The following is a 15,915-nucleotide window of genomic DNA, read 5'->3' on the forward strand; positions in this document are numbered from 1 at the left end:
ATCACTACAAAGCACGTCTTGTCGCGAAGGGCTTACCCAAATGGAAGGGCTGGATTATCATGAGACATTCACTCCTGTAGCAAAGTTAGTTATTATGAGATGGCTCTGTAAAGGGCTAGAAATTGCATCAATTAGATGTCAATAATGTATTTTTGCATAGGGATTTGCATGATGAAGTATACATGAAACTTCCACAGGGTCATCCTTGTAAGAGGGAGCATCTAGTTTGCTGATTGCAGAAGTCTCTATATGGCCTTAAACATGCCTTTCGAAATTGATTTGACAAATTTTCCCAAGCTCTCCATGATATCAGATTCAAACAATCCATTGGGGACAATTCTCTGTTCGCATCCAATGTCGATCACTCTTTTACACCTATTCTAGCTTATGTTGATGATGTGATTGTCACTAGCAATGATGTCAATGCCATTTCCTCATTGAAAGTATTTATGCAATCTCGGTTTCGTCTCAAAGATCTTGGATTGCTAAAATACTTTTTTGGTATTGAGGTTGCACTATCAACTTGAGGGATCCTTCTCACTTAGAGGAAATACGCCTTGGACATTTTGTCTGAAACTGGCTTCCTTGGTTGCAAGCCAATATGGTCGGCTGGTGGGGCGACTCATATACTTTACTATTACATGGCCTGACATTACTTATGTTGTGCACATCTTGAGCCAGTTCATGCACAAACCACAAACACCTCATCTTGAAGCAGCTCATCGTATTTTACATTATTTAAAACATATACCCACACAAGGAATTTTACTTTCATCTAACAACAACCTGCAACTATCCACGTTTTGTGATTCCGATTGGGCAAGTTGTTCGATGACCCGATATTTCACCACTGGATATGTAACTTTCTTAGCAACAGTCCTATCTAATGTGCACTAAGAAGCAAAAGATCATATCACGTTCTTCTATAGAAGCAAAATATCGTTTCATGGCTACCGCTGCTTGTGAGCTCAATTGGCTCAAGTATCTTCTTCTTGACCTAGGTATACGACACTCGCAACCCATGCTCCTCTATTGTGACAACCAAGCAGCACTACACATTGTAGCAAATCCCTTCTTTCATGAAAGGACGAAACATATAGAGTTAGACTGCCACCTTGTTCGAGAGAAAATTCAAAATGGTCTTCTCAAAACATCTTATCTCTCTAACAAACATCAACTTGCAGATATTTTCACCGAGGCCCTTGGACGGGACCAATTTCATTCTTTATTGCGCAAGCTGGGTGCCTCGTTCCTCCACAATCCATCTTGAGGGGGAGTATTGAGGATTGTATAGCTCACTTTACTAATTATAGTGATTCATTAGGACTTTTCTAGTTTGTAGAGATTGATTTGGTCATATTTACTTTCCTAGTTGGTAGATATTCACTTGGCCACCATCTAGTTTGTAGAGATTTATTATTCATCATCCCCACACTCAAGGGATATTGTTGTATATTTTTATACTAGCTGTATATTGTTATATATAGCTCAATATCAATAGAGAAAGATACCAAATTCTTACATCTCTTTCCCAATTACGAATTTTATAAATTTTGGGTTTTCCCACACTATGCCCAAATTTTGGTCTTCTCACTAGGTTTTTTAACCACTAATAATTACTGTAAATTGATATGCTATGCAATTGAAAGTTTTCGATCGCCAATAACTGACAAAATAGCCATATTTTAGAGAGAAATAAAAAACAGAGAAGAGATCTTCAAAAAGAAAACACATACATGGGAGTCTGAGTCCTCTACCACACACCACCAGATCACAAAAAAAAAACACCCACTCCTCTCTCTCCCTCTCTCCAAAATAAGCTTATTTCATTCTACAAAAAAAATAACTGTCATTTCAATTGGATGTCCATCCCCTTTTATCATTGTTTTCTCACCTCCAATCCTTATCTTTCTACACAGCTTAACCCAAAATTAAAAGTATGAACCAACCAAACCTAAAAGAAAAAAAGATAACTCCTTTTTGAACGAACACCTCTTAAATATAAATGGATTCATCAAACCAAGGTGAAAATCTTAAATATAAATGGATTCGTCAAACCAAGGTGAAAATGACTCATCCTCCAAAAGAAAAAACAAATAGACTCATAAATAAAACACTTATCAAACTAACCAAAGAATCCTAAACTAGTCTTATCTCTAACAAATTAACCCTAATAAAACTAGAAATAAAAATTCTAGATACCATAACAATATATATATATATATATATATATATATATATATATATATATATATATATATATATATATATATATATATATATATATGAGTAATGACACTATGATACCCTCTTACACCCATGTGAGTAGGACTCCAAAGGATCATCATTAAATTTTGACACAGATTTCTAAAAAAGTTATGATATGGATGTGGAACTTAGGTGAATAGGTTTATTGATAACTTTTCTAGAGATCTGTGTCAAAATTTAACGGTGATCCTTTGGGGTCTTACTCACATGGGTGTGAGAGGGTCTCATAGTATCATTGCTATATATATATATGAAGAAGTTTTTCCAAGAAAATAAAATGTAACCTTAACTTCTAAAATAAATATAATTCTAAAAAAATAACCAAAAATCTTCCCACATCACTAAAAATAATATCAACAAAAATAAAAAAAAATAAAAATAAAAATAAAATTTCGTAGCAACCAGATCTTAATATGCATCATTCTCCTCTTGTTGGAGAGAACTCGTCATCAAATTATAAAATATGCTACGATAAAATTTGTATTAGTCTTGCAACCTTCTTTGACTCCAATATTGTAAGCACGATCTTAGGACCTAAGGGTTATTGCATTAATCATAACGCAACAATTGTGCATTAAAAATGTGAAACCATCGAGGAAAAGGTCATTGTATGTTGATAAAGTCTGTTCAGCCACATAAACTTGTTGAAACTGCTTAGGCTCATCCTCGAAGACACACAACATATTCAATGGTTGAACCAGTTTCACTTAGTGATTCTCCTTGGTGGCCTTTATCTTTTTCTTCGTCAAATATCTGCAAAGATTCAATCTCAAATGGGTTTGGATTGATATCTTGTTTATCCACCTCTCCATTGATGAGAAAGTCATCATTGCTGCCTCAAGGCTAATTTCTTTCTTTTCATTTTGCTTTTCATAAAATAAGGTCACACATGACATCAAGGAATGATGATTCCAATTGAAGATCCAAACTCATTTTTTCTTCACCATCAATTGGTTCTTCGTCAAACTTAGGTAGATCAACTTTGCTGTTGAAATCATACGTTCTACTCTCCCCAACATGAGGCTACTGATGTAGAGAGTGTGCATAAAACAGGTTATCGAAAATAACATTTGACTCACTACCGTCATCATAGTGTGTCGGGGCTGGATTTTATGCCAAGTGTTGGGTCAGCTTCTCTACTTGACTTTTGAAATTTTTTATCTCGATATCTTTAAGGACTCGCTCTTGCTGTGTTGACTCATTCCCAGTACTTCGCCGTAGACTATCTTCACGAGCCATGATGCCTATTGATGAACACCATGATCTACAAGAATCGATTGATGCTCTGGTACCACTTAACAAAGTTGAAAATATTAGGCCGCCAACAGAGAGAAAAATAACCATGTCTTAGAGAGAGATAAAACACTGAGAAGAGATCTGTAAGAAGAAATCATAGATGTGGAAGTTTGAGTCCTCCACCACGCACCACCAAATCACAGAAAAGAAAAGCTACAAAAAGGGCTCTCTTTCTATCTCTCTCTCTAAAAATAAACTTATTTCATTCCATAAAAAAAAAAAAAAAAAAAAAAAACAAACAAACCACTATTACAATGAGATGTCCATCCCCCTTTTATCATTATTTCTCTCACCTCCTATTGGTTAGGCCTCGTTCTTGTCGGGTCATATGACTGCGCGGGGACACAAAATTGGGTCCAGCTCGAGATCACTCTCTAGGGACCGCGACGTGCATGCGGGCAGGTACCAACTAGTGAGAGAGGATTGTGTGGTGTGAGGCGGGACTGACCTCATGGTAGGTCCGTGACACGCGCAAGCGGTTTTCGCTTAGGTGCCCTCTTAGATCACGACTAGCCTGAGGCTGGTTCGGCTTTAGCCTCCTTACTTGCACTCTACGACTTGTAAACACACACACGTAAGGTTGTCAGACAAGTGGGTCGAAAGACCCTGACTTGCCTGGTAGAGGGGTAAATAAAAAGAAGAAATGAGGTGATGCGATATTGTTTATGAATAAACAAATGAGTGAGTATATTAGAGTGTTTGAGGTGGAAGGTAAAACGAGAACAAGTAAAGTAGAAAAAAAGGCGAAGAGAGAAGAGAAGGAGAAGGCGGAAAAGAGTAGGGAGAGAGAAAGAAGAGAAGAGAGAGAGAAGAAGAAAGAGAAGGGAGGAAAAAGAGAGAGGGAGAGAACGAGAGAGGAGTGAACAAAGGGAGAAAGTGGGAGAAAGATGATAAAAGAAAGGAGGAAGAGAGAGAGGGAGAGAGAGCGAGAGAGAAGAAAGAGAGGGAGAGAAGAGACGAGAGAGAGAAAAAAGAGATAGAGAGAAGAGACGAGAGAGAGGGAAAAGAGAAGGGAGAGAAAGAGAGAGGAGAGAGAAGGAGAGAAGAAAGAGAGAAAGTGAGAAGAAAGGAGGAAGAGGGAGAAAAAAGAGGGAGAGAAGATAAGAGAAAGAGAGGAAGAGAAGAGAAGAGAGAGGAAGAAAGAGAAGGGGGAGAAAGAGAAAGGAAGAGAAAGAGAGAGGAGAGAGAATGAGAGAAAGTGAGAAAAAGAGGAGAGAAGAAAGGAAGAAGAGAAAGAGAGAGAAAAGAAAGAGAGGGAGAGAAGAGAAGAGAGAGAAGAAAGAGAAGAGAAGAGAAAGAGAGAGAGAAGAAAGAGAGGGAGAGAAGAGAAGAGAGAGAGAAGAAGAAAGAGAAGGGAGGAGAAAGAGAGAGCGAGAGAAAGAGAGGAGAAGAAAAGAAAGAACAAGGGGAGAGAGAAGGGAAGAAATAGAGAGAGAAAGAGAAAAGAGAGGAGAGAGAAAAAGGGGAGGAGGGAGAGAAATGAAAAAAGGGAGAAGAGAGGGTGGGCCGACAGCTTAACCATTGGTTCAGTTTAACCGTGAGAGAAAGAAAGATGGAGAAAGGAAAGAGAAGAGAAGAGAGAAAAAAGAGAAAGAAAGAGAGGAGAAGACAAAAAACAAAGAGAGAGAGAGAGGAGGGAAGAGAGAGCGAACCGACGGCTTAACCGTTGGTCCAATTGACTGTGGGAGAGAAGGAGAGAGAGGAGAGAAGAAAGGAGGAGAGAGAGGGAAAGAGAAGAAATAGAGAAAAGAGAAGAGGAAGAGAGGGAGAAAGAGAATAGAGGAGAAAGAGAGGGAGAGAAAAAAAGAGGTGAAGAAGAGAAAGAAAAGGGGAGAGAGAGAAAAGGGAAGAAATAAAGTCAGAATGAGAAAAGAGAGAGGAGAGAGAGTACGAGAGAAAGGAGAGGAAGGAGAGAAAGATAGAAAGAGAGAAGAGAGGGTGGGTTGACAGCTTAACCGCCGGTCCTGTTTGACTGTGAGAGAAAGAAAGAGGGAGAGAGGGGAGAGAAGTGAGGAAGAAAGAGAGAGAAAAAGAGAGGAGAAGAGAGAACAAGGAGAGAGAGAAGGAGAGAGAGAGCAGACCGACGGCTTAGCCACTAGTCTAGGTGATTGTGAGAGCGAATGATAGAGAGAAAGGAGAGAAGAAAGGAGGAAGAGAGAGAGGGAGAGAGAGAAGAAAGAGAGAGAGAAGAAAGAGAGAGAGAAAGAAAGAGAAGGGAGGAGAAAGAGAGAGGGACCGAAAGAGAGAGGAGAAGAAGAGAAAGAACAAGGGGAGAGAGAAAAAACAAGGGGAGAGAGAAAGAGAGAAGAGAGGAGAGAGAAACCAAGGGGAGGAAGGAGAGAAAGGGAGAAGAGAGGGTAGGCCAACGGCTTAGCCACCGGTCTAGTTTGACCATGAGGGAAAGAAAGAGGGAGAGAGAGGAGAGAAGAGAGAGAAAAAGAAAGAAAGAGAAAGAGAGAGGAGAAGAGAACGAACAAGGAGAGAGAGAAATTTGATATCTAGGGGTTCTGAACCCAACAAAAGTGGTTTGGTGTTTATCTGAAGCTCCAGTGATAGCGCTGTAGTTGTAAGATGCATTTTTGGCACGTTAGAGGCTGAATCTGAAAATTGATTTTGTCTCTGATCCACCTTAACGTCGTCAGATCGCGACGAAACTTAGCGGGTATTCTTAGGGAGTCATGGGATACCTCCACATGCTTTTTAGGACCAATATATTCTTTTTCAAGAGTGTGCTCCAGATTAGGGTTTATTTCAATAGTGCTTCCGTGACCTACTGACATTTTGGTACCTGCCGGCCTAGGTCGCGATTGGCTTCCTCTTATTCGCCTCGAGGATTCAAGTGTTAAAAAATACCTCAAAACACCTATCCTTATCTTTCTAAAAAGAATCGTATCAAGGCCAAGCTTCTAATGACTCAAACTTGCCTGAACGGAACTCAACCCAAAACTAAAAGTACTGACCTATCTAGAGAATGTTTAAACTTCCTAAAAACAATAAGATAAATCCTTTTTGAACCAACACCCCTTAAATGTAAATGGACTCATCAAACCAAGGTGGAACAGACTCATCCTCCAAAAGAAAAACAAATGGACTCATAAAACCAATACTTATCAAACTAACCCAAAGAAGTCTTGATTATCTCTAAAAAATTAACTCTAATAAAAATAAAAATAAAAAATACAAGATAACGTAACAAAAAAAAATACAAAAGAAGATTTTCCAAAAAAAAAAACAAAATGTAACCCTAACTCCTACAATAAATGTAATTATTAAAAATTAACCCAAAAATCTATCAACATCTTTAAAAGTAAAATCAACAATGCAAATGAAGATCTGTTTGCTAGAAAATTTTAATTTTAATTTTGTTGGTTTTATTTAAATTTTAATTTATTTATTATTCTTGACACAGTTGAAAATTTTCAATTGGCAATAACCAGGAAAATAACCATGTTTTAGAAAGAGAAATAAAAAACTGTTAAGAGATCTACAAGAAGAAAGTGCAGACTTGGGATAAAAGAAAAACCAACAAAAATGAGACACTCTCTTTACAAAATAACCTTAATCCAGTCCATAAAAAAAGGCACCATTATACGTCTATCCCCTTTTTATCATTGTATCTCTCACCTCTTGTCCTTATCTTTCTACAAAGATTATTTATCTTCTAAGGTCAAGCTTCTAAGAAGTCAAACTTACCTAAAAACAACTCAACCCAAATTAAAAATAGGGACCCACAAAGAGAATGTTTAAACTTCCTAAAAATAAAAAGATAACTCCTTTTTGAACCAACACATCTTGAATATAAATGGAACCAAGGTGAAACAAACTCATCCTCCAAAAGAAAAACAAATGGACTCATAAAAAAAAGGACTTATCAAACTAACCCAAAGAACCCTAGACTAATCTTATCTCTAACAAATTAACCCTAATAAAAAAATTATAATATAAGATACCATAACATAAAAAATAACAAAAGAAGATTTTCCAAAAAAAACAAAAATGTAACCCTAACTCCTAAAAAAAATATAATTATTAAAAGGCAACTCAAAAATCTACCCACATCTCTATAAGTAAAATCAACAATACAGATGAAGATTTGGTTGCCACAAAATTTTAATTTTATTTTTGTTGATTTTAATTTTAATTTTATTTTTTATTTAATTATTGACATAATTGAAAATTACAACTGGCAATAATCGGCAAATTACCTGCATTTTAAAGAGATAAATAAAAACCTGATAAGAGATCTGCAAAAAGAAAGTACAGATGCAGCAGTCTGAGTCCTCCACCGCGCATCACCAAAACCCAAAAAATAAAAACCCACAAAAATGCTCCCTCTTTCTTTTTATAAAGTAATCTTATTTCATTCCATGAAAAAAAGAAGCCACCATTACAGTATAACGTCCATTCCCCTTTTATCATTATTTTTCACACCTCCTGTCCTTATCTTTCTAAAAAGAATCTTTATCTTCCTAGGCCAAGCTTCTAAAGTCAAACACAAAACCAACTCAACCCAAAAGTAAAAGGAGGGACCTACTAAGGGAATGTTTAAACTTCCTAAAATTATAATAGGGACCTACTAAGAGAATGTTTAAACTTCCTAAAATTATAAAATACTTCCTTTTTGAACCAACACATCTTAAATATAAATGGACTCATCAGACCAAGGTGAAAAAGACTCATCCTTCAAAAGAAAAACAAATAGACTCATAAAAAAATGACTTATCAAACTAACCCAAAGAACCCTAGACTAATCTTATCTCTAAGAAATTAACCCTCGTAAAAAAAAAAAAAAAATACAAGATACAATTATAGAAAAAAAAATCAAAAGAATATTTTTTAAAAAACCAAAATGTAACCCTAATTTCTAAAATAAATATAATTCCTAAAAAGTAACCCAAATATCTATCACATCTCCAAATATAAATTCAACAAAAATTATAATAAAAGAAAAATCAACAAAAATAAAAATAAAAATAAAATTAAAATTTTGTAGCAACCAAATTTCATATGCATTAATCTGCACAAATTAAAATTAAATTTGTGCATCTTGTACAATTGCTTGATTTTATATTATAAATGGATTGATCTCATCAAGCCACTATTGTCAAATGGATATTAATAAACTTAACTCATGGATAATTATCATCTTTTTTCATCACCATTATTGGGTTTATTAACATTCACTTTTTTTGATTTTTTTTTTGCATATTATAAATAAAGATTGTCAAATAGATTTATCTCAACAAGCCATTGATGTCAAATGGATGTTAATAAGCTCAACTCATGAAGAATTATCAAATATTTTTCATTACCACTCTTTGAGTTTTTTAATATCTATTTTTTTTATGCATTTTATAAATGGATGTTGTCAAATGGATCGATCTCATCAAGCCATTGTCGTCAAATGGGTGTTAATAAACTCACTCATGAAGAATTATCAAATATTTTTCCATTGCCATTGTTTAGTTTATTAGCATCTTTTGTTTTTCGCATATTATAACCATATTTAATTTTTTATTTTCTGGATTGTTTTAGTGATTATAGTTTGTCAATGGTAATAGTTAGAACATAGTAACAAATTTATTTATTATTAATTTTTTTAATTTTTAAATTTTTTTATAAACATATATATATATATATATATATATATAATTTGATTTAAAAAGAACCCGAAGTCTTTCCCGAATCAACCGAAGCACCGAATTGCTTCAATTTTCAGACCAAACTGAAGCAAACTCATGAAGCACATCTAAAATGATTGATTTGGACATCATATTAAACCTGATGAGTCGATTCAGATAGGAAGCGGTCGATCTAATTGGTGCTAGGGTGGTATGGTTTCCGGCTCGGTTGCTGATCGCTGATCATCTGACACAGATATTTGGGTGAACAATACGCACCACTGATCTAAGTTTTGAAACACTGGTTAAAAGCATCGTGATCATACATGGATTCGAAAGGCAGTATACTTTTCCTTTGACATGGTCTGTAATTCTACATCACCGTATAATCCTCTTGAGCGATTATTGCACGCATATGTGGTCGTGAGGGTGATCGCTCTTCAATCAATGGATGGATGGAGAGGGAGTAGAACCCCATTTTAGGTCATTTCATGCTCTGGTGCCTCCCACCATTGAAACACAAAGCCCAACAGTTAAAAAATTGGCTAATACATTTTTATTTAATGTGGGAAAAAGAAATAGTATTTATTTAGAAAATTTATATTAATATCTTTTTTTAATTAAAAATCTATTCCCCGTATGCTATAATTTATGCTTATGTTCCCATTTTCTATATCTTTTTTTCATTTTTTACAAATGCCATAGGTTGGGACTTTCAAAATCTAAACCAAAACTATGACCAACATGATCTGGAAATCCAAAATCCGAACTTGTTTTTTGTGAATTGATCAATTCGAATTTTGAAATTTCAAATCGGTTTATTTTAGTGTTGGTTTAGAATTTTTAAATTTCTCCCCTTTCCTCACCTACTTAACTCGATGCCTTCTCCCAAAACTCAAATGAACTATTTCAGAGTTTTAAAATCCAAAAAAGTTGCAGTTCGGAATTTCATTTTTCAAATTGATTTGTTAATAGTTTCAGTTTGGATTTTGAGAGTCCAAACCAATGGTATTTTTAAAAAATAAAAAAATTTAAAAAAAGGGGAGGAAATTTTTCTTCAGTCCTTAATTTTAAGAGATTGGTTTTCGTAAGTTTCCTATTTTTTTGGATAGTTACCATTATGTAAGATGATTATCTTTTGGGTTAGTCCTAATTGGGTGAGAATAGATATGAGAATCCACATAGTTGATTAGGATAAAGTTACTTTTTCATAAAGTTAAGAAAACTATGCGTCATCACATGGGATCTTATTTGGGGGTTTCTTCTCTATTTAAGTTGTACAATAGAGAGAGAAAATATAAGGAATAGAAGGGAAACTTTTGTGGTTTTCTATAGAGTTGCATTGTGGGAGATTGAGTTTCTTCTTTGGATCTCTCAGGTATGAACCTCTTGTAGTTTTCTCTCATTGATTAGGGAAACAACATCGATCGTCTTCGCCCATGAATGTAGTTATATCTGTGAAGAAACACGTAAATTCTGATGTTTTTTTTTCTGTTATTTCTTTCCTGCTTTATTTTTTTTGCTTGTTTGTATATTTTTCTCGTACTTTATTTGTCAAAAATCTACCCATTGGGTTTAAAGGTTCCACGGACAATAAGTGGTATTAGAGCCTGGTTTGAGGTTGTCGGTATGACAATAAAGATTTCGAATGACAAGTACGAGGTGGGGAAATTTGATGGCAAAATAATTTTGGAATTTGGCAAATAAATATTTGAGATTTGCTAGTGCTACAAGGTTTACATAAAGCTATGAAAGAAAAGTTGAAGAAACTAGAATCGATGTCGGATAACTTAAATCTGAGGGCTATAAGCACTATTCGATTGTGGTTATCAAGCAAACTGCTATTTAATATCGTCAATGAGGAATCTGCATCAAGTCTTTAGTCGAAGCTTGAGATTTTTTATATGTCGAAGTCCATCATTGTTTTTTATGCCAAAATTGTGTACGCTACGGATGAATGAAGGTACATATATCCACGAGTACTTGAATCATTTTAATAAATTATTTGTGAATTATTGAATGTTGGTGTTAAAATAATGATGATGATAAGCATATAATTTTATTGTACTCACTCCATCATACTATCAGTATCTTATCACAACATTGCTTTAAAGAAAAGTGACTTTGACTCTTCTCTCTAATGAGTTGAGGAATAGATAGTGGAATGCTTGATCACATGCAGATAGTTTAGTGGCTAGAGGGAGATCTGTTGAGAGAATGAAAATGGACATGAAAATCAAGGTTGGTCTAGATCCAAATCCAGATCAGTAAAATGTAATATTCATTGTTATTACTACAAGAAAAATAGACTTATCAAGAAGAATTGTTAGAAACTCAAAGAAAGACAAACTTCTGAAACAACCAATATAAGTGATGGAAGCTCGGTAAGTGGAACAGATAATGTGTTGGCAGTCTCAACAAGTTGTGACTACTCTAAAGATACATGGGTTCTTGATTCAGGATATTCCTATTTTATATACCCTCATCGGGATTGGTTCACCACATACATGAGCATTGATGTGAACAAGTTTTGATGAGGAATAATACAGTGTACAAGACCATTGGTATTCAAAAAATTACTATCAAGGTGTATAATGGAGTTGTGAGAACCTTGATTGATGTTAGACATGTTTCAAATTTCAAGAAGAATCTTTTCTCTTTAGGTGACTTAGACTCTAATGGCTGCAAATTTGTTGGAAAAGGGTTCTAAAAAATCTAAAAGGTGCTCTGGCTGTGATGAAAGGTAAGAAGCTCAGACAAAATTTATATGTGCTGCTTGATAATATTGTCCCAGATAGAGCAGAAGTTTCCATATCTAATGATGGTGATTTTGACTTGACTCAGTTGTGTCATATATAGTTGGGCCACATGTGTGAGAGAGGTTTGACAGAACTTAGCCAACGTCAATTGATCAATGGCATGAAGAAGTACAAGTTGGACTTCTGTGAGCACCATGTCTATGATAAGCAGTATAGGGTGCAATTTCGCACGTCAGAATATACAAGAGAAGGCATTCTTGACTGTATTCATTTAGATGTATGGGGCCCTACATCAGTTATCTCAAAAGATGGATATCTATACTTTGTTTCCTTCATAGATGATTTATCAAAGAAGGTGTGGACTTACGCATTAAAGAAAAGACAGATGTATTTAACACATTCAAGCATTGAAAAACTATAATCGAAATATAGACCTAAAAGAAGGTCGAGTGCTTGAAGACTGATCATGGCGTTCTCTTATCTCTCTATTTTCTCTCTCTCACGGTGATGGTAACGTCCTGTGCATTCTTCTCTCTCTTTTTCTCTATCTCACACATAGTGATGACAATGTCGTGTGCATTCTCTTCTCTCTCTATCTTCCCTATCTCACGACGATGGCAACGTAGTGTGCCTTTTCCTCTCTCTTCTCTATCTCTCATACACACGGCGATGGCAACACCGTGTGTGTTCTCTTTTCTCTCTGTTTTCTCTGTCTCACACACACGGTGATGGCAATGCCGTGTGCATCTCGTTCTTTCTCTTCTTCTTCTTCCTCTTGTCCTTCTTTCTTCTTTGTCTCTCTCTGTTTGAACATGCACTGCGATGGCAACGCCGTGGATAGATCTCTCTCTCTGTTTTCTTCTTCCTCTGACACCCATGGCGGTGGCAACACCGTGTGTACCTCTGTTCTTATTCTGTCGTCCCTGACATCCATGACAGTGGTAGTGCCGTGCGTATCTCTTTCCTCTCCTCTTTCCTCTTTCCTAATCTCTTTCTCTCTCTTTCCTTCTTTCTCCTCCAGCTCTTTCTTAATTTCTCTCGTCACTTTCCTTTGCCATCTCTTCTTTCCTTTCTTCTCTCCTCACTTTCCTTTGCCATCTCTCTTTCCTTTATTCTCTCTCTACTTTCCTTTCTTCTTCCTCTTTCCTCCATTATGGATGCAGAAGTCCATCGCCGTTCATGTTCTTTCTCTCTCTTCTTTCCCTGTCTTCTTTTCTCTCTCCTATTTCTCCTTTTCATCTTCCTTAACCTCCCTCTCTTCTTTTCTCTCTTCCTTTCTCTCTCTTCTTTTCTCTCCTCTCTCTTCTCTCCTCTCTGTCTTTCTCTCTCTGTTATTCTCATCCCTTATCTCCCTCTTTCTTCCTCTCCTTCATCTCTCATTTGACTAAGGGACAAGTCTGGCACTGTCACGGTAGTTTCGTCGTCATGCAGTATTGCCATCGTGCTAGTCTGAGTTACCACGCTCGTCTTGCTGCCACGTTGAACTAGCCATTGTGCCAAGGGGATCGGTGTTAGTGTTCTATCGTCGAGTAGTACTGCCGTCGTGTTGGTCTCGTTACCGTGCCCATCTTTCTACCACGTCAGGTCGATCATCATGCCAATCTAGCCACTGTGCTAGGCTAGTTACCTTGTCAAGTGTCTCTTTTTTTTCTTCTTCTCTCTTTTTCCTTCTCCCAATCCTCTTCTCATAATCTCTTCTCTTTTCCTCTTTGAATGTGCGTGCCTTGTGTACATTCACCCAAGGACAAAGTGGGGTCACTCAGCCCATTTGTCTTGAAAAATTAACCATGTGTGTGTGATTGCAGAAACAGGAGAATACAGGCCAAGAGAGGCGATTTCGAGCCAGTTGTAGGACTGAGGAGCTTTCTTTATTATCTAAGAGGGTGCCCACATAAGCTAGCCCAAGCAAGTCCCAAACCCACCTTAAATTCTTCTCTCATCAGTTGGTACACTTTCCCTCGCTCCTGAGCGAGGTTCCCGAGAGAGCGATCTCAAAAGTACCGGGTTCCCCTGAAACCTGAGACACGCGCCGCCAGGTAATCCGGATCCGGAGGGTGAGATTGAGGCACCTAACTTGCTTAGCAGCTCCACTGGGGACTTACCACCCTTTAGTCGGATCGTCCTTGTTTGGCTAGTTTCTCCTTTCTTTTTCTGTTTCACACACCATATGGCTTCTGGGTTCTTCAACCTGTTGATCCGAATCGGGGATTTTTTGATCCCCGCATTCACGAAATTCCCCTGAGAACAAGTTCCTCGAACTTCATTCCCAACCTTCTATTTGAGCAAAAACCCAGTGTCTAGCTCCCAGGTTCTAACCTGGATACACGTGAGGAGGGACTTAGAAGTCCCTAATTCCCCATCTCTTCGCCCTGGTGGAACTTTCACCAAGGCACCCTGCATTGGTAGCACATTTGCTGTCACTCACAGCATGCACCATGTCATCGACAAGTCACTTGTCGATCGTATTGCCGAGGTATGAGGGAAGGTTGCCCAGTCCCTTTCTACAAAAGGCAAGCAAATTGCCATATCTCCTGTGGGTCGCCATAAGGCCACCCCCCACATTCCTGCACCACCACGAGTCTCTGTGATTAGAGACGCGACACATCGAGGAGGAGACCATGGGGCCTCCACCGCACGCTCACACACTAAGGCTTGTGGGTCATCCACTCAAGTCACACCTTGGGGCAGCCCTTGTGCTACCTTGAGTAAGCGTTCAGGACCAGGCCTCTTTGGGTCGAAACCTGTGCGCATGCATATGGATCCCACTGCTCAGGCCAACTCCATTTCTGTGCCAACCCAAGCACATAAGAGACGATCCCTTCGTCCTCCCACTCAACACACACATGCACACCCTGTAAGGAGCAGGCTGCGACCTGTTCCCTTACATACATGTGCTCGCAGTTCTTAGCTTCCTGAGGTTAGACCACCTGTTCGAGCTAGGGCTGACCCCCAAGTCACCCGGAATGCTACTTCAAGGGCCGTACAAGTGCCACCTTCCCAGATCACCGCTTTCTCCTGACCCAGACAACATCGAGAGCCGGTCCCCTCTCCTTCCGCCCTTTCTCCTCCTGACGGACATCTCAAGACATGATACTCGAAGGTTTTCCCTAAGAGTACCATCCTCAGCCAGCCTCATCCGGTTTGCTATGCCTCTGGAGCCCACAAAGGAGCTCGGGGAAAAGCCCTGCTGATTGATGAAGTTCTTCAACTTTCAAGGCAGCAGCTCAAGCAGGCCCCTGTCCAAGGTCAACATTCGCTGGGCCATTTCATGGACATTGCCCTCTCATGCTCTAAGAAAGCGGGTCAACCTCAACCCCAGTCTTAGTTTCGGAGATGTCTATTGCAGTTTAAAGCTCAAGTAAGATAGAGGACTGTAGATTCTGATTTAGGAGCCGACCAAGAAAGTCATGACACTCAGCTCCAAGGGTCTCCTCCCTCAAAATCCCTTCCACCCTCTTCAAATCATAAAGATTGAAGAAGAGGTGTGAGAATCCTCCATCATGATCAGCATCATAGAAAACGATCCGACCACCCAGCAGCCACGGTCCCAAGACCGTCAAGAACCGGTCCTCACAAACTCGGTATACAAGAGTCAAGTCCAGTCGAGGCATGTTGACCCCTTGCTGACCGATTTGCCACGTGCAACCCATCAAGCTCGGAAGCCCTCAAATGCAATAAGGCTGACCTCCCTGGAGAAACAGTCAGCATAATGGTTATAAATGAACCTGACTCGCAGGAAGAGCTCATGAATAAGTTCGAAGACATGTGCATGCAATGATGGAGAAGATTGATCACATAGATGCCGCGCGACATTCGGCTAACCATGAGGTCAACTCCCATCATTCAGATGATACACCTCCAAGGCAGCCTACTCCTTCTGCCTCACAGGATAATTCTATCCCTCACCCTGTCTCACAAGCAGCTATGGTGACTCACAACCTAAAGGACAGACAAATCTTGGGAATACAGGG

General features: G+C 38.1%; 1 long non-coding RNA gene across 2 annotated transcripts in view; it reads right to left on the reverse strand.

Annotated features, from left to right (window-relative positions):
• The window catches only part of LOC148782797 (uncharacterized), a 47,216-nt gene that overhangs the window by 8,505 nt on the left and 22,796 nt on the right, over positions 1 to 15,915 (reverse strand). Inside the window, exon 2 of one of the 2 annotated variants that reach the window (XR_016050903.1) lies at positions 2,810 to 3,562. The exons of the other annotated variant lie outside the window; for it this stretch is intronic. This is a non-coding gene — a long non-coding RNA (uncharacterized LOC148782797). Of the gene's footprint in view, positions 1 to 2,809; positions 3,563 to 15,915 lie in introns of those variants that run through there. 2 annotated transcript variants of the gene reach the window in all.

Source organism: Amborella trichopoda, chromosome 3, assembly GCF_054954075.1.
Source record: "Amborella trichopoda isolate Santa Cruz 75 chromosome 3, AtrichopodaSantaCruz75HAP2 v2.0, whole genome shotgun sequence".
Classification (NCBI taxonomy): Eukaryota; Viridiplantae; Streptophyta; class Magnoliopsida; order Amborellales; family Amborellaceae; genus Amborella; species Amborella trichopoda.